At 36.9% G+C, this 20,494-nt stretch overlaps 1 protein-coding gene and 1 long non-coding RNA gene across 2 annotated transcripts in view; one reads left to right on the top strand and one right to left on the bottom strand.

The window, feature by feature from the left end:
- Positions 1-20,494, top strand: part of SLC2A13 (solute carrier family 2 member 13) — a 387,878-nt gene that overhangs the window by 198,890 nt on the left and 168,494 nt on the right. The window lies entirely within an intron of this gene.
- Positions 14,965-18,839, bottom strand: LOC147579224 (uncharacterized). Its single transcript, XR_015253674.1, has 3 exons — positions 18,651-18,839; positions 16,657-16,722; positions 14,965-15,082 (listed from the first exon to the last, which is right to left on the bottom strand). It is a non-coding gene; the product is annotated as an uncharacterized LOC147579224 (long non-coding RNA).

A 20,494-nucleotide genomic window follows, 5' to 3' on the forward strand; every position in this document is an offset into this window, starting at 1 on the left:
TTCTCCCCTTCCCCCAGAAACAGAAGTTCCATGAGAGCTCAAGTAAGATGTGGCCTCTTAACTCTTGGAGTTTTATACTGCCTAGGATAAGGTTGTTATCCTGGCGGTGTGCACATCCTTATACCCTGGATATGTGAGTGTCATAATATGGGAAGCATGGCTGTAATCTATGTCATTATTATTTACATGCACAAGGACAGTGACTAGTTTTCTGAATCCTAAGGGCTTTGTGTAGAAGGTACACAATGAGTGTTTAAATTCATTTCTCTTTTTGGCACCTTTCCTCATTGACACTTAGATGACAGGTTTTTTGTACTTGAAATAATTTTTTAACCTTTGGAATGATTGAAAAATGGGAAACTGAAATTAGGGAAGAAGGGAAATTGAGATAAAATGAATAATTGAGAAAGAGGAGAGGGAAAGGAGAAGGTTGCTTTGCTTTTGTCATGGATCTAAATACACTTCATCCTACCACTGATCTTTGCACATGCTGTGTCTTCTGGATACATATCCTTCCTTTCCCTTTTTTCTGAGCTAATTCTGGAAAACTGTATTTAATCATTCCTTCATCAGGATAGACTCTTCTGACCACCCTGATTAGGTCATATTTTCAAAGCTCCATATGTTTCTCCTTTTTATTTATTACATTCTAGTTTTAGATTTATTTGTACATATTTGATTGATGTGTGCATTTTTTCCTAGAGCAGAACCTCTGAGAAGAGAGGGACCATGTTTGGTTTTGCTAACAGCGTAGTGGATGACCCATTGCAGGTGCTCAGTAACTATTTGTTAAATAAATATGTAGAAGTGTGACATGCTTCACTGGTGTAATTAGAGGAGAGAATTCTTGTAATCTCATGAGATCATCTAAGGTGGAGAAGGAATAAAGCTGTGTTTTTCTGTGCTATAAGTTAAGGAAGATAATGGAATTGTTAGTACCTATGCATACCCCAGTGAGGAAGAATAACACATGGTCTGTGTTTCCACCTTGATTATTTACATTATACTTTTTTTTAATTAAAAAAAAAAAAAATTTAATGTGTATTCATTTTTGAGACAGACACAGGGTGTGAGTAGGGAGGGGCAGAGAGAGAGGGAGACACAGAATCCGAAGCAGCTCCAGACTCCAAGCTGTCCACACAGAGCCCGACGCAGGGCTCAAACTCAAGGACCATGAGATGATGACCTGAGCCGAAGTCAGATGCTCAACCGACTGAGCCACCCAGGCACCCCACATTATACTTCTTCCCCAGGACCATGACTACTGAATCAGGTGGCAAATGGTACTAAGTTCATTAGCTACTTAAACACAAGAACTCGTATTTTTTTTGTAGAGGTCAGGTTTATTGCTGTGCTTTTGATAAATGTTTTTTAATATAAAAGGATGTTTGGGGCCAAAGCTGACCCAGCTGCCTGGTGAAGTATGGTCTATGTTCCAAGGGAACATTTATGGAAAACATGATTAGTTTTGGACGTATTTTGCTCCTCACATGAAAAAAGAAAGTAATTAACCTTTATTGTTCATACCATTTCATTTTAGAATGCCAGTGTATATGAAATTGGATATGTGTATATATAATTAAGCTAGCAGCTAAGGTTTCCATTTTCAAAATTAAGATTGTAGCAGTAGCAGAAAGAAATTAGTTTTGACTCTTACTTTCACTTTACTTAGCAGTGAGACCTATGTTTATTATTTTTATAAAGGAAAGCACTGCTGGCCTTAATTTCTCAGAAAATTTCCTCCAGGCAACCGAGGGCAAAGAAAAAATTCAATACATTTTGGTGCCTGATTATGTTCAGTTATAGTCTTTATTATGCACTGCCCTCCTTGAGGTGTGTCTGTGCCATAATGGAACTTAAAAGTCATACATAATTCATACTTCTTAAATGAACGTTGCCTCTTCATAGTAGTCACATTAGGAATCTAGGCACATTCTGAAGATGGTGGTTTTCAAAGTTTTCTTTTTTAATTTGCTTTTCAATTCCTACGGCAAGTTCTTTTGAATATTCTCAGTTGTAGTAGATCTTTGTCCTTTGAGGAGGATGATTTGATTCTTGGAAATAGACAGGAATAAAACAGTTAGGAAGCATTCTCTGTGTTTTGAATTAAGGTACATGATCAAGCCTTCTTGATTACTTTCTTTTTTTAACTTTTTCATAGAAAATATGAATCAGAGATTTGAAATGAGCCAGTTAGTCCTTGAGCTCTTTACATTACATATACTCTTAAATTTCAGACTTTCTTTATGATGACTCTGATTAATGTTTGTACTCGTGAAATTTGGCAGGCTACAGTTATTTTTAAGTCAGCAATGTCCTCAGTTGTCATTTTGATGAACCAGCTTGGTCTTGATATTTTTAACCCTAGAAAATTTTGTGTTTTCTTTCTATGTAATGTTCAAAAATCCTGTTTCATCACTGGCTATTTTTAAGCTCTCTGTGAAAGATGACAATAAATGTCATGTCCTTTATTCACTGAAAATCAATGGGCTAATTTTTTTTAAAAAGTTTCTCTATGTGTAAGTTTCCTTTCAGAAGGAGTCTATATACTTGTAATTCCTCAGCCATGATTTCTTTCTGGAACAGAACCAGGTACCTGACTTTGCTCTGTAAACATTTTACCTCCTCTTGAGGGTGCATGTGTGACTGTCTTACGCATCATTATTATTGTCTGCCCAGTTAAAACCTTGCTCTTGACTTTGCTTCACTGTTTTCGTGTTACTGTTATTAATTTACTTGTCAATAGTAACTCTACTGAAAATTTTATATTAGCTCTTACTCATTTTTATGCCAATATAAAACATACTAAGGTCCTATCCTACTTTTTCTGTATTTTCGTTGCTATTCCATACATGACTCTTCATTATTCATTCATTAGGCACCCCCAATCCCTTCTCCATAGGAATTCAACATACCTAGGTATTTAATATTCAGTGTATTTAATGTATATTCTTCCAGTATACTAAATGCCTGGCTTAATTTTGTTTTTTGGTATTATCCTAGAAATCTTGTTCTCTAACTTTTCCCCTTAATATTAGCTTGTTATATGCACCTTTAATTATTTTAACTGTATTTTATACTAACATTTATATAATACATTTAATGTATTCATTTTTCTCCTAGTGAATCTAGATACCTCTCAACTCTGAGCTTTTGTAGATAGTTCTACAATGAGCATCCTCTTACATATCTCCATATGAACCTCTCTGAGGGTAACTCTGGGGTATGTCCCCAGGCATGGGATTTCAGGGTTCTAGGATATTATTTAATATTGTACTATTTGACCAGGTCTTTTCAGATTATTCTCGAAAGTGGCCTCATCCATTTTCATTCTAAGTATTTGTGTATAAAGGTTCCCATTCCTAACTCCCCTTACCCCAACACTGTATATTTTACAACTTTATACCGTGTGGCAATCTGGTGGGTGGATATTGTTATCTAGTATTTTGGATTTGCCTTACTCTGATTATTAAACATATTAGCAATTGAGAATTACTTTTCCATCTATATCCATCCATATGCTTTACCCATTTCTTTCTTTCTTGGTTTTCCTGGCTTTTCTGGCTGATATGAGGGTATATCTTATGTGTTACATATATCAATTCCTTTCAGTCTAATCCAAGTGAAGAAAATATCTAATCCGTGTCTGTCACCTACCTGTTACCTCTTTGTGGATGTAGTCAAAAATTTTTTTCTTCATAATTTCTGCATTTTAGATCTTTAAGATGTTCTGTTTTACACTGAAATCACAGATGTATTCATGTTCCTATTAGTTTATAGCTTGGTCTTACACATGTAGGGTTTACGTTATTTTGGATTTTTTTATGATGTAAAATAGAACTCTTTGGGCTTCCTGGAGTTTCATACCTTTTTTTTTTCCCAGGTCAGGGAAGTTTTCAACCATTATGTATTTGAATAATTTTTTTTCTCCTCTCTTCCCCTCTCATTTTGGATCCCTAGGATGCATATATTGATATACTTGATGGTGTTCTGTAGTCCCTATCTTCACTCTTTTTTATTCTTTTTTCACTCCTAGTTGCATAAAATTCACTGTCCTGTCTTTTGAGTTCTCTGATCCTTTCTTTCAGTTGATCTAGTTTCATTGTTGAATCCCTCTGAATTTTTCAGTTTACTTATTGTGTTCTTCAGCTCTCTTGTTTCTGTTTGATACTTATTTATGTTTTCTGTCTCTTTGTTGAAATTCTTACTTGGTTCATACATTGCTTTCCTGACCTCATTGAATCTCTTTATTACCATTATTTTGAAATCTCTATTGGGAAATCACATATCTCCATTTTATTAATATCAGTTTCTGGCAATGTTTCTTGTTCTTTTGTTTGGAATATATTTCTGTTCCTTCATTTTCCTTGATACTCTGTTTTGGTTGTTGAACATTAGATAAAACAGTCACTTCTTCTAGTCTTGGCAGAATGGTCTCATATAAGAGATATAGTTCACTGATCATCCCAGCATGAGGGTCTTGCTTCCTTTCAAATCTTTTTGATTGTCCAAACCATCATCATTGTTCTTAGTGTCTCCCAGTAGTTGAAGCTGTGCCAAGACTTGTCATTGTCCCAAAGAGAGGATGGCAGTAAGCACCTACATGCAGGCTGACTCTAGGCCCTGAAGCAGCAGCTGATAATGTTGTCAGACTCCTTCCAGGGAAAGACTGGGAGTGGGCATTTTTGCCCACTCTTTCTATGCTGCACCCTGGGAGGACAGCCAAGGCAAATGCTCATGCATTCATTAACAACTGATTCTTGTTGGCTGTAGTCATGTGGGACTTGTGAATGCAAGCGCAGTTGCCCTTCAGAGCTAGGCCATTTGGAGGTCTGTCACCTGGGTGGCATCCTTAAAAGTTGGGGCACTAGATGTGTGGTCCACACTCTTTGCTTCTCAAGGAGAAGCTGGGAGCTGAGGGTTCCTCCTTAATTGTATGGTTTCTGTGTCAGGGGAGGAGTTTATGGTGAAAGTGTTTTCCAGCCTTTCCTATTTTGATGTTGGTATTTTCTCATTCACCTGTTGTGTAGGAGGCATTCAGCTTGTTGTTGGATTTCTCTCAAAGGAAATTGCTCTATTTGTAGCTATACATTTGGTATGTCCATGAGAGGAGGGCAGTTCAGACCAGTTCTTGGTCTGGACTCCTGTACTACGACATTCTTGCTCTAGAATATTGGTTCAGCTATCCATACATCTTTTTAGGTAAAAATTTGTCCAAATATTATGCCCTTATTTTATTACATTGTATAAGTTGTATTAAGAGTTTTTATATGTTCCTGATCAGCGATAAGGCCATTTCTCAAGGTCATATTTGCAGAAAACAACCTTAAGAGATAGGTCAACACTTTTCCACTAGATAGCAAGCAAGCTTGATCCCACATCTTTAAAATTATGTTTACCTCCTATAAGGTAACCCCATGCATGTGCAGGCATTCATATGGATACTTGTCTTGTGCCCAACATACGTAAAGGTTGAGGGACAGCCATTGCCAACTATATGATATTCATGCTCTGGCTTCAGTAAAGTCCTGTATCTCTGACCTAGGAGTCTGTGTCTTCTGCTGTGGCATCCACGAAAACAAAAATAGGCTACCTTTTAGCATACAAGTAGGGTAAAATCTTAGACCCTTCACAGATCCTAACAGGACATGATTCACTTACTTGGAATTAGTATGATCCTTTCGAGGCATGCTTTAAAGCTTTGTCAGGGCAGTTCCAGAACTAGTTTCAATCTTGTTCCACTACTGAGGCAGTACCTAGCTAAGGACTTTACTCAGTGCCTTTGTGTCCATTCTTTCTGGTGGGTACAGAAACTATTCTTGGCTCCATGTAAGCTTTGGGAGCTCACCTGCTCATTTGGTGGTTCTTTCTCTAGCCTCCGTATTTTCTTCACACACATGCACCAAGCTTTACTCAGCAAAGATTCTGGAAGGATGGATGCAGACCTCTGGACACCCTCCCTCTGTGCCATCCTCCTTTTCAGTCCTTTGAGTTCCCTCTCCGTGGGCTACAACCTGAAAACTAGCTGTGGCTATTTATGCAGCTTTGCCCATTGTCTCCTCTTCTCTCAGAGTTCTCTGACCTGTGCTGCTTATTGTCCAAAGTCTGAGAAACGCTGTTTCTTACATTTCACCTGATTTTCTGCTTGTTTAAAGTATCAAGGTAAATTCCATACCTGTGACTCCACCATTGTTGTAGGCAGACAGCCCGTTTCTTAATTCCTCATGTAGATTGCTTAGCTTGTCTGTTTTCATTCTTTCATTTAATGTGAAAAACCTATTCAGAGCTCTGCGTTTCACCCTACTGCCTCAGATGCATCTCACACAGCCTTTGACATGTAGAACTTTCTGTAGTTCAGCTTTTAGTGTTCTTCAATTTGTCTTGTTACTTCCACTTCATTTAACTATGAATTCATTTAACTATTTAGTTTATTGACCTTTTTATTATTATTACTGATGTGAAGTTTTACTGATTTTTATGTAGAGATTATGGTGCATAGGTTGATTTTTTGGAATTTGTTGAGATGTCCTTTGTAGTCTAATACATAAAACATCCATACATTCTTGAAAAAGTGAGCATTCACTATATGTTTATAAAGCTTATATAATATATATGTAGATTGTGGTTGTTAATGGTGTAATTCACATTTACTATGTATTTGTTTATATTTCCAGTCAGTCCATTTCAAAGAGAGTTGTATTAAAATTTCTAAGGAAAGATTGTACCTGTTTCTCATCATAGTACTGTCAGTGGCTATATACTAGGTGGATATATATTTATGAACATTATATCTTATGGATATTATTATATATCATCTATATTTATATATTGCTTTTTATGAGCAAATTATGTATCTTTTTAAATTGCTTGCTCTAATATTTAATGTTTAATTTTTCATTTGGTTAACATTTACCTCATATATATTTTTCCCCATCTCCTCCACATATCTTTTTTGTTTTTTGTGGACTATTTAATGCTAGATATTTTGTAAATCAGATCTGAGTCTATCAGTCACTGAATTTGACAAACATATTCTTACTGTACTTGTTGTTTGTAGGCTTTATTTCTACCATTCTTTTAAACTGAAGTATAGTTGACACACAATGTTATGTTAGTTTCTGGTGCACAACACGGTGATTCAACAACTCTATACATTATGCTGTGCTCACCACAAGTATAGCTACCATCTGTCATCATACAACACTATTATAGTACCATTGACCGTATTCCGTGTGCTGGGTTCCTTTCATCCTTGTGACTTATTCATCACCACTTATATCTGCCATCTTGTTTCATGTTGTTATTTATCATGCTCCTGTTTTTTCTCCTCTCCTGCTTTCTGTTATTTACAACTCCGGATTTATTCTTTTTCTTTGAAAAGTACAAGTTCTGTCTTTTTTTCCTTTTGACTGATATCTCTAATTTGTTAAGATTGATTCTATTCATTTTTCCCTTCTAATATGTAAACCTTAGTATCTTGGTCTTCCCCCTCTCTAATAATCTTTTCAGTCTTTGAACTCACCTCTCTACTATGACCTCCCTTCTTTTCATGTTGGCATCATCTGGAATTTTTGTTCTATATTTTTTATTCGTATTCATGTAACAATAAATTTGCCAAGTTATTACTTGCCATTGATTTCCTTGTTTGGTCTGGAATTCATTTCTCTTCTTGTTGGAATACATCCTGCAAGATATTTTTCAAAGAGGATCTGTCATTTTGTGGTACATTTTGAGACTGGTACCTCTTCTTAGGCTGTGCATCTGTGGACACACCAAGAAACACTTCCATTTTTCTTCACTCTTTCATTCAGCAGCTGCTCAGTGGTTACCTATTATGTACCAGGTATGACCCTAGGTCTGAGGAAGGAAAACCAACAAAAATCTCTGCCCTCTAGAGTTTATAGAGGGTGCAGAAGAGAGCAGCAGAGAACGCTTAGGCCTGAATCCAATCTTTAGTGAATCTGAGTTCCAGCAGAATTCCACAGCTGCCATGATGTTACCTTGTTATTTCTGGACGGTTCTCAGCAGGAGGGGCAGCTTTTTTATCACATCATGATGACTGGGCAAGTGATGTTTTAATCAGGGAATTCTGGGAGAGAAAAAAAGCCCAGCTAGTGAGCCCTTCCCAGTCCATCTCCTTTCTGTGGGCTATTGATTCTGCCTCTTTATATTTGATGTTTGCCATCCACTTTAGGATAACTTCTTCCTGCTCCCCTGGGATTTCTTGTCTGTTGATATTTTTGTTGTTATAGTTGTTGTTTGTATTTGCTAATAAGTAATGTTCTGAAAACCACCAAGACTCAGTATTATCTGTAGTATCTCTGGGATTTTGTAGCAAAAGGAGTCCAGCACCCTGTGGTAGTTCTTCATCTTGTCCAAAATTGGTAGTCCTAGTACAACGAATTATTATTTATTATTATTAATTACCATTATTATGGGAGGAAGATGCAAATGACAGTCAAGGCTAAGAGAGTTTTCACAGATGCTGATCAAACATATCCTTAATTTGAAAGAGAAAAATTATGAAATTTAATTATGTATTTTGACCGAGCCTAGAAGTTATCAGAACCTTGGGGAAGTTTTATCTGCTTAACACCTTAGGGAAGTTAACCATGTGGGGAGAAGCTGAGGCTCTCTGAGTGGCCCTCTCTCCATGGTTCCAGGAGGCTGGACCAGCTCCTCCTGCCAGCTCATCACAGGAGTCAGGAATGAGTGAGCACCCTGTGGTCAGAGTGTCAGTAGCAGCCTTAAATTTTCGAAGAAGCAGAGGCAGCTGCGTGTGACTAAACTGTGTTGTCCATCTGCCAGCAACCTGGCAGTGTGTCTTTCTTACCCTAAATCATTTACTACTCCTACCTGTGAAGTCCTAATTTTTGGACACACCCTCACTGCCCTTGACTTTTTTTTTTTGTAATTTTTAGGCAAAGGATTTAATTTTGGATTTCATCTTAGTTTATGGCTCAGTAATTTCCTTGATATTCAGAAACCTGTTTCTGGGAAGGATGCCAACACTGCAGAAGGCAGTGGAAATGGACCTTTGTCTAAAAGTAACCAGAAAAAAAAGAAAAAAGCAATGTAAATTTTGGGTACTGATTTTACGTTGAAAAACAATATGAGTTGGAGGCCGGAGCAAATGCCAAGAAAGTGTGAAGGCTGTAGAAAATCCCCCTTTTATAATTCCACTTGTACTTTTTTCTTTTGCTCCCTCATTTGTATTAAATGTGATTATAACAGAGGACAACAGGATGAGGTAATTGTATCCTAAAACAACAAAACAGGTTGCGTACCTAAAACAATAGTTATATTTAGTGACCTAACAAAGTCATTGACGTTAGAATAATGTCAATAAGTGAAAGAAAGCATTAGGACAATGGTGATGTTCTAATGTAAATTAAAAAAAAAAAACGGGCATTAATAAAAGACAGTTTTATTGTTATTTTAAGCTAAATTTAGTCACGATGAGAATGCCCCTGCCAAGGTGAGGTTTTGAACATAAGCACTCTGCCATGCACTCTAGCCATCTAGTAGGAGCACATAATAGAAAACTGTTCATCTTAAGCTAATGAAATGCCAATTGTGATTAAAATTAAAAATTTGGGGCATGTTCTTCTTCCTTTAGCTAAACTAATTAAACCACACACACACATAACTCTCTCCCTCCCCCTCCCTCCCTCCCTCCTTCACCCCTTCCCCCACCCCCTCAGGCTCACACACACTAACATATAAACCCACTACGTTGTAGTAGAAACTGTTTTTCCTGTCAGAGAGTCTTCCTGAATCATAATTTGTTGAACTGAGAATCTGAGTCCTGCAGCTGTCAGACGTGTTCTGTGGGTTCCCAGGGTTGTTGATTTCCTCTGCCATAGCAGATGGAGTGCAAGAGAACAGAAGAGAATATCCATTTAACTAACAGGAGGCAGGCATATTAGTATTCTAAATGTATTCGTGTATTAAAGACAGACACTGGCTATGTCTGAAAAAAGTACCGTAGAGTTATCAAAATATCATCAATAACACATTGGTAGTTTGACAGTGGTTATATCCTTTTAAAAAATCACTTGAGGTTTACCCTGGTATTAACTATACCATATAGGTGGGTAGAGCATAAATACATAGTGTACCTACTAAAAGACATTTGCTTCAAAGAAATGGTTGAATTATAAAAATGCAGATATATTTATTACAGTGCAGCAATTATTAAAAGATATTTAAAAATTATATCACTAGGATTGCTAATATGTTTGAAATTTATTCAAGAAGGAAATTTATTTGCATATTACACAGTAGACAGTACTGCACAAAAAGGCAGGTAACCAGGTCCTAGTCCCTTTTCTAAGATCTCTAAAGCACATCTCTTAAAAAGGAAGAAATAGTACCATAACTACTGCAGACAGAGGAAGGTCAGAATTCCTTCCTTCCCTTTCCCCCCATTTTTTTTTTGTGGTAAAGGCCAGAGTTCAATTTAACTTGCCTTTTATTTCAAACATCAATGACTTGTTTGTTACTGTAACCTGGGGTCATAAAAAGGGAGGAAGGAAAAAACTATACATTTATGGATTCCCTGTGTATCTAGGGAGCCACTTTCTATGTTATTTACCCTCATTCTCCCCGTCTCCCCCCAAAAAATGAAAGAGAAATAAGAGAACTGATATTCATTGAGTACCCACGTGGGTACATTACCTATATTTTTTGCATTTACTTCCCAATGAAATTCCATAAGTATATTTTATTGCCACTATTTCAACAATTTAGACTCAGATTAAATAAATTACCCAACACAACACAGTTAAAGATGGAGCCTGAATTTAAAATTAGGCCTCCTTTAAATTTTTTTTAATGTTTATTTATTTATTTTTGAGAGAGAGAGAGAGTGCGTGCGAGCAGGTTAGGGGCAGAGAGAGCGGGAGACAGAGGATCCAAAGCAGGCTCTGCGCTGACAGCAGTGAGTTCGATGGAGGGCTTGAACTCACAAACCAGGAGGAGATCATGCCCTGAGCCGAAGTCACTTAACTGACTGAGCCACCCAGGTGACCCTTCAATCCTCCTTGACCACCTTGACTTCACAGCTGAAGCACTTCAAACTCACCTTCTAAATATTCATTGTTTCTTATCTTCAAATCTTTATTTCTACACAAAGACTTGAATTTATTCATAGAGTCTACGTTGTGTTTTGATTTTTTGTTTTGGGAGGGTTTTGGCTACTTTGGATGTGTTTATATCAGTGTCTCTAAGTATGTCATGAGTATTCAGCAATATCGTGGCAATAAATTAAAGCTTAAGACTTCCTTCTGAAATATTCATGGTAGGCAAAACAAAAAGTATGGAATCCAAAAAATTGAATGGTGACTTTTTTTTTTGCCACATTATTGACAGATACAAGCTGTTCACATTTTGTTATTGGGTAAATTTGTTAGTCCTGTTGTAAATGCCATCCTTCTCATCTTGCAAAGCTAATTTCAGAAAAGAAAAGCATTTTTAAAATAGAATTTGGTAATTAGAAGAGACTTATCAAGGAATCGCATGGTTGGAATTTTTATATGTTTGGACCTCACAGCAGTATATGACAGAAAGGTTTTAGTAATTTTTATTTGAAAATGGATGAATACAAACTATTAATTTTCTTATGTTACACTGTATCCTAGTAGTTTCTAAACATGGGAAATATACGTATACCAGAGATTACCTGTGAGCCTTACTTGTTCCTACCCCTATGGGTAACCTCTTTTTGAATATAATAAAATTAACATTTTTTTGTTTAGTTTTTTGAAAGTTGGTTGGAAATACAGATTCCCAGGGAAGGCAAGAGCACCTGGGCTGGAGTAGATGCAGATTCAGTGGAGAAAGAATCACATGTAAAAGAGAAATTATTCTCAGGACAAGTGTCCAGTCCACATACTTTTCAGACGTTAAGAGCTTTCTGTTTCACAGGCAAGAGGGCTTTCTATAGAAGGGTGATTAGTGAGACGGGTCTGATTCTATTTCCAAGATAATGTGTGGGGGATATATAACCATAGTACTCAACACTGGTCACTTACACTTTCCTGTTAAAATATTACTCCCAATTGTGGACAGGTTCTATCCTATTAGTGGTATTTATCAGGTACATTATGGATTTATTAGAGTGTTGTGAGAGCCCTGGACCTCCAGCTTCCTTTTTTCTTTTTTTTGTTAAAAAAAATTTTTTTTTAATGTTTATTATTGGGAGAGAGACAGAGACAGAGCGCAAGCAGTTAAGAGCAGAGAGAGAGAGGGAGACACAGAATCTGAAGCAGGTCCCAGGCTCTGAGCTGTCAACACAGAGCTCCACATGGAGGTTGAACTCACGAGCCTTGAGATTATGGCCTGAGCTGAATTTGGACGCTGAACTGACTAAGCCCCCAGCTTCCTTTTTTCTATGGGGAAATTCACACCGAGTGCCACCATTAAATTTTTGGAATCTTAAAAAGTAGCTTGTAAAGTCAGTGAACAAAAATTTCATTCCTCAATTGAGACATTAAATAAGGAAATCAGCATATACAATTTAAGTTTGCTCACTAGGTCTATAAATAATACATGTGTGTTCTCTTTTATTGTTTTGTATATTGATGGATTTTTATGACTATATAAATATTTGAAAGACTAAATACATACCCTTACTTAATAAAAACCAATAAAATAGAATGGCTTTCCTATTTAGAAGGTTTATGTATTACTTTAATTACAAAAAAAAATAAAAGAAATTGTAGAGGAATACTAAATGCAATAAAAACAACTAGTTGAGCATTAATATGATAGCATATCAATATAGTAAACCTCTATTCATTTACCTTGATTTAGGTGTTAATTTGCTCAGTTTCTTCCTGTAGTCAGTTCATTTTATACAGTGAAAGAAATCTAAATGAGACAAAAATCAAGGCATTTTACTCCCTAACAGATGTTGCAAAACAAATTTTATCTACTTTGTCTTCCCTCATAATTGTTTCACCGACTTTTGTACTTCAGGGGAAGAGGGGAAAACATCATTGCAGTCATCTCCATATCATGAACCTCTGTGAAAAAAATCACAGAACACATAGGAACTCCCTACATTTTAGTAGCTGTCACTTGTATAAGAATTTTAGTAATTGATTTAATATTTTCTTGGCCTGAATAATGCAACTGAAATTCCGTGCCACCACCCCATCCTCTTTCTCTTGGTTGCTCGGCAACATAGAACAAAGCAGAGACCCAACAGAACAAAAAAGCAGGTTTAACTGTCACAGAAATGAAACGTTTTCTTTCAGATCAGAGGAAACGCCAGAAGTTATCTGTTGATATATATATCTAATATGTGTGAGTATGCATGTATGTACCTAGAAATTTAATTCTCATAAGCAGTAGGAGTAGAGGCAGTTGCCGCTGATGAAATTTAGTCAACAAGCTTACTTAGTTATTCAAATAGAGATTCAGTAGTAATTAAGGTAGTAATTTGCCCATAGCCTGGATTTCTTTCCTTAAGATAGGAAATGAGGATTGGAGTTAACTGACTTCAGGGATGGAGGACTGGGGGGTATAAAAGCTAATAGAAAGGCGTGCCTTGCAAAGTTAGTCACAGTTGAAACCAAACAGTTGTTCTTGTATGCAAGGATTAGAGCCTATCTAATATAGGTGAATGTAATCACAAACAAGTTCGTCTATGGTTATAAAGTTTTAAGTGTTCTCAGAGTTTAGGATGCCTTTCAGATGATAAGAATCGTTTTAATCAGATGTTTGATTTCACTTGAGAAGTAAAATTGTGAGTATACTTCTTATGCCAGATGTAATTTAACTTAACAGAAATGATTATTCATCACAGCCGAAGAGATCTTGATTAAAAATTCCAAAGGATATCTCATCTATGAGAGGCAGTGCAATGAGTTACCAATGGGAGTATGAACAGTTTTTTTCTAGGCATTTTCTTAAAAGCCTAGCGCCATATCAACTTCTGTTTGAATTTGTAGCAGGGCCTTTTTTCTTTAGGTTAAAAGGATGTGATACACATGATCGCTTCCTGAAATTTCTCTTGGTGTGTGATTCTGCAGTGTGCTTTAAGATATTGATATTTATAGTGATCAGATTTTTTTTTAACATTTATTCATTTTTGAGAGGGAGAGAGACAGAGCATGAGCAGGGGAGGGGCAGAGAGAGAGAGAGGGAGACACAGAATCGGAAGCAGGGTTCAGGCTCCAAGCCGTCAGCCGAGAGCCCGACACAGAGCTCGAACTCACGGACCGCGAGATTGTGACCTGAGTCGAAGTCGGACGCTTAAATGACTGAGTCACCCAGATGTCCTAATATAGTTATCAGATGTTTTAAAGGGTAGCTTCCTATATTAAAATCGGCAACATTTGTAAGACTTTAATGGGGGAAGCTTTACTCGTAGACATCTACTGTACTTTTATGGAGAATGGCTTATTAAAGAGAGTACAGTTGACTCTTGGGCAACACAAGACTTAGGGGCACCAACCCTGGGTGCATTTGAAAAGTTTGTGTATAACTTCTCATCCCCCCAAAATCTTAACTACTGATAGCCTACTGCTGACTGGAAGCTTTACCAGTATCATAAGCAATCAACTAATACATACTTTGCATGTTATATGTGTTATATACTCTACTTTTACAATAAACTTAGAGAAAAGAAAATCATAAGGAAGAGAAATACATTTGTTGTACTGTATTTATGGAAAAAATCCATGTAGAAGTGGACACATGAAGTTGAAACCTGTGTCGTTTAAGGGTCACTGCATTCTTAGACTGTATTCGTCAATTTGAGAGGTGGGGAATATGCCACAAAATGAAGCACCTCCTCCAGACACTTAGTTTAAATCATGACGATATAGTCAGCCTGGAGCTTAGTTTTATTTTCAACTAGTCATCTGCAGCCAGGCTTCCCACAGAGGGAGGTTTCCATATACACAGTGCACCATGCAACTTGGATGAACAGCATTAGAGGCTACTTACGAGCATATTATATCTGGGATCTACAGAGAGCAGCCAGAGCAGCAAGACAAAAGTACTGATCACAGGGAATTTTCTATGTAGGTTTCCTGCCCACCTGATGCTCACCACTTTTCTTCAGTACAGACTATAGTGGAAAAAAAAAATATGTTTCTAACTTGATTGTTTTTCTGATAAATCCAGCAAGTTTTTCTGATTTTTCCATTATTATTCATAAGGACACAGTTACATTCTACAGACATATTTGTGTTTTTCAAGTTAATTTAGTGACTTACAGCTGAGGCAGTAAACTGGGGTGGCCACTGTAATGCTAATGAGACTTGGTGAATTTGCCCACTCATGTCAGAAAGTGGTGTGCCTTACGTAAGCAGGTGTACGTATGTTCAGAGGAGCAAATACACAACAATAAAGCAGTGCAGATGGTCCATTAGTAGAGGAGCATGGCAGGCTTACATCTTAGGTTGTAAGTATTCAACAGATACATCGTGAAGAAGTAAGATGCAGTAAGAACTCTGGACACAAAAATAAAAAGAACATTGCCTTGTCCTCCAGTGGCTTGTAGTCTAATTTACTTGGCTACAGCAGAGCAGGGCACATAAAGACAGACTGGAGCTTGAGGTCCATCGTTCTGTCAGAAGAGGAAGGATGGCAGAACATTGAATTCATCTGCATTATCTGTGATATCCAGTCTATAAACAAGAACACTGTCCACAAATTGTGGTAGTTGGCAGTTAGGAGAGGGACTGCCCTAATTTGAAGTCCTGAAGTATCCTAAAAGAAAGGTAGTGTGCAGAGAAGAGTTAGCATGCCAGGCCTGAGATTGATATCCTTACAAAGGCTGGTTTGTAAGGTTGGCCTTTGGCTGGTGTTTGCGAACAGGAATGATAAACAGTTGCCTAGTGATTTAAAACGTCCTCTAAATGGCAGGAGTGGCTTGCAGCGTACTGTGTCTAAACTATTTTTACAAACAGTATGGTTTATACTGAACATTTATTTTCCCTGCAGGAGGCTGAATTTTTATTTGTGCTAGGCAGAGAATGCCTATGTGACTAGCCCCCAGTAAAAACACCAGGCACTGATGCTTTAATGAACTTTGCAGGTAGACAACATTTCACAGATGTTGTCACAACTCTGTGCTGAAGAAATTAAGTGCATCCTGTGTAACTCCACTGGTAGACTCTTGGAAGCATATGCATGGTTTCCTACAGACTTCATACTGAGAGAGCCTTTTCCTGGACTGACTTTATTTTGAGTCCTTCTGCTGTAATATGTAACCATCATAAATACAACAACTTCTGCATCCTGTGAGACCCTCTAGTGAATCACTGAGACTGAGGGTTGGTCGTGGGCACTCCCAACAAAGGCAGAATCTGAATTTCAAACCACTGTGTAGCAGCACAGAATTTGATGGAGAGCAGTAGCTTCTCTGTTGTTCTTAAGTCCACATATGAGACTCCAAGAGCTTTTGGTCCAGTTTGAAATGTCTCTTCTTCACTCCTCCTGACAGTTATAAGAGGCATTCAATCTACTCTGCTTTTCCCACCTCCCCACCTATTGGTTTTGAGTGATGGGAAAGTCAAGCTAAATGTGAATTTATTGATCCCCATAACTCAACAATCTTGGGATAGAGCTTGCTTCAGTTTGAGGCTCAGCTCCAATGATGCATCCATTTCTGGGTTCTGCTGCTGCTTTGCAGATTACCTTCTCCAGCCAGCTCTTTCCTTATTGACACAAGGTGGCTGTTGCAACTCCAGTGTCAGATTCTTTCTTGGAACAAGAAAAAGCCAAAGGTGAAAGTTAAAGCTCATGAATTCAGTTTTTGTTATGTGCCCACATGAACCACATGCTCAGCACTCCCCCGACCACCACCCAAGGAGTCGGCATGAGCCTCCCCTACCCCTAAAAAAAATCAGGACAAAGAATATTTTCCAGAAGCAGAGTGAGTAGATACTGAGAGGCCACAATCACAATCAGTGTTTACTAGCTCTACCATCCCCACCACTTAAAGATCATTGATCTCTCAGATACAGAAAAAGCATTTGACAAAATTCAACATTTATTCATGGTAAAAACTTGCAACAAAAGGGTATAGAAGGAATGTATTCAGTATAACAAAGGCCATGTATAACAAGCCTCCAGCTGATATAATCAATGGTGAAAAGTTGAAAGCTTTTCCTCTAAGATCAGGAAAAAAAAAATGCCTGCTCTGAACACTTCGATTCAACATAATTAATACTAGAAGTCCTAACCAGAGCAGTCAGTCAGGCAAGAAAGAGAAATAAAAGGCAGTCAAATCAGGAGTAAGACGTAAAACTGTTTGCAGATAGCATATTGTTATATATAAAAAAATCCTAAAGATTCCACCAAAAAAACTATTGGAACTAATAAGTTCAATAAAATTGCAGAAGACAAAATTAACAGAAAAAAAATCAGTTTCATTTCTATACAATGACAGTGAATTACCTGAAAAAGAAAGAAGATAATCTCATTTATAATGACATCAGAAAGAAGAAAATATTTAGGTATGAATTTAACCAAGTAAGTGTGAAAGATCTGTATACTAAAAAGTCTAAGACAATGAGGAAAGAAATTGAAGAAAACACAGTTAAAAGGAGAGATATCTGATGTTCATGGGTTAGAAAAGTTAATGTTGTTAAAGTGGTGATACTACTCAAATCCATCCTTAGATTCAGTGCATTCCCTATCAAGATTCTAATGGTATTTTTTACAGAAAAGGGGGGAAAAAACACCAAAATTCATACGGAGCAACAACAATAAAAAAAAAAAAAAGGCCCTGAATAGCCAAAACAGTCTTGAGAAAGCAAACAAAGCTGGAGGTATCACACCTCCTGATTTCAAACTATATTAATAAAATAGTATGTTACTGTCATTAAAAACAGACACATAGACAAATAAAACAGAATCAAGAGCCCAGGAAAAAAACCCATACATATACAGTCAATGTTTGACAAGGGAGCCTGGAATACTTAATGGAGAAAAGATAGTCTCTTCAATGAGTGCTGCTAGAAAATTGGATATTCACATGCAAAATAATGAAAGCGGACCCATACCTTACACCACTCACCAAAATCACCTCAGAGCAGATTGAAGACTTAAGTGTTAGACCTGAAACCATAAAACTCCTAGAAGAAAACATTGGTATCTTTGACATTGGTATTGACAATGATTTTATGGATATGACACCAGAAGCATAACAATAAAAGCAAAAAGAAACAAGTGGGACTACATCAAACTGAAAAGTTCCAGTCAGCTGAAAAGAAACAATCAGCAAAATGAAAAGGCAGCCTTTCAAACCATATATCTGATAAAGTGTTAATATCTAAAATATATAAAGAACTACAACTTCAAAGCAAAAATAAAAATAATAATAATGTGGTATAAAAATTGGCAAAGGACCTGAATAGACACATTTCCCAAGAAGATATACAAATGGCCAACAGGAGCATGAAGGGGTGCTCAACATCATTCGTTATCAGGGAAATGCAAATCAAAACCACAATGAGATGATCACTTCACACTTGGTAGAATGGTTACTATCAAAAAGACAAGATAAGTGCTGGTAAGGATGTATAGAGTAAAGGAAATCCTTATATGTGCTTGGTGGGAATGTAAATTAGTACAACCACTATGGAAACAGTATGGCGTTTCCTCAAAAAATTAAAAAAAAGAACTACCTTATGATCTCCCAGTTCCTCTTCTGGACATATTTCCAGAGGAAATGTAATCATTATCTGGAAGAGATACCTGCACTTTAATGTTCATTGCAACATTGTTTACAATAGCCAAGACATGGAAACAGCCTGTCATTTACATCAACATGAATGACCTTTAAGGGTATTATGCTAAGTGAAATAAGACAGAGAAAGACAAATACTTTATGATCTCAGTTATGTGTGGAATCTAAAAGAAACCAAATTCATAAAGCAGGGCAGATTGGTGGTTGCCAACGGTGAGGGAAATGGGTGAAGGTGGTCAAAGGGTACAAACTTGTAGTTATATACAGCATATAATAACATGGTGACTATAGTTAACACTTAGGTAATACTGTATTGTGTATTTGAAATTTGCTGAGAGTAGGTCTTAAAAGTTCTCACCACACACACACACACACATACACACACAGAGTTGTAACTATGTGAGGTGATAGATGTGTTAACAGTATTTTACAATATGTAGGTATATCAAACTAAAAGTCACTGGCACACCTGGTGAATTTTATAGCTTTGTTTTCAGTATTTGTTGCTTTCAGAGAAATTCTGCCCCAAATAGCTCATCTATCTTTTACAGTATTTTGATTAAAGGACTGATCACATAGTTTAGTGCCCACTTCTGGAATCTTTTTGTATTTCAGTTAAGTCCTATACCTTAATTAATGGGATAAATATCACAGTTTCCAAATATTGTTCAAACTTTCTGTAAGTAATTGAGCCCATGCCTATCAGATCAATTTAGATTTTTCACCTTAGTTTTCTATCTGGCTTTGCTAATTGGACTCGAAATTATTACTGTATTCCTGTGGCCTTTTAATTCTGTCTCTTCCCCTTATTGACTTGTCTCATAAGCACAGTAATTTAACTTTCCATCGCCTTGAAAGGAAATGAGCTTTTTATGAACAAATGTTTCTTGGAATGTGGTCGACCTTTTATATGAAATACAATAGGGAATAAGATGCAGAGTAAGGCACTGAATTCTTAAGAGAATTCATTTCCCATTTACTTATTTCTTTTGAGTTTGGACATGAAGCTGCTGTGGCATTTACCTCACTCACAGTAGATAACTAAAATTATATAAGTGATATGAATATTTAACTCTCATTTATATCCCATTATATTTAAATCCCATTGTCTCTTTTTCTTCCTATTAGCCAATAAGGTAAATGAAGATGACTCAAATAGGGTACACCAGTTCCAAGTCAATGCAGGAAAATGCTAACCTCAGTAAAATGTTGAGCCTACTTTAGACATACCTTCTTCTAGATTTCACTTGGGTAAAGAAAAGGAATATTCCTTCTCATTTGTGATTTTAAGTACACCTGGCAGAACCTAAAAACAACATGGATCTTCCATGGTGCCTCCTGGGGATGAACCACTTTTTATTACAAGCAGTATGAACAGAACATTGAAATAATACTGCACATTGGCAGGGAGAGAGGAGACACATTTCAGGTTTAAAAATAACTCTCCCATGTGCATACACACATTTTTTCACTCTTCAGTTCTTTTCTTTCTCCCTTTTTTTTCCATCTTTCATGTTCTATACAAAAATATAGAACCTGTTAAATATCCTATAAAGTAACCCCATTTGCACATTTAATTTGTTTATGCTGAAAGAGAGAACAATCCAGAGAGATATAAATAGTGTGGGTGACTGTGGTTCCATTCCATGCACATATGCCCTAGACTGAGCAGTAAAGTGGGAAATTGAAGTCTGCTGTTTTTTCGTGAGGTCTCAATTCCCGGTGTATCTCACAGTGTGAATATAATGCTGACTTGAGTGTGATTCCTTAATTTAAAGATAC

This window comes from Puma concolor, chromosome B4 (genome assembly GCF_028749965.1).
Source record: "Puma concolor isolate L17-30 chromosome B4, mPumCon1.1.hap2, whole genome shotgun sequence".
Lineage (NCBI taxonomy): Eukaryota > Metazoa > Chordata > Mammalia > Carnivora > Felidae > Puma > Puma concolor.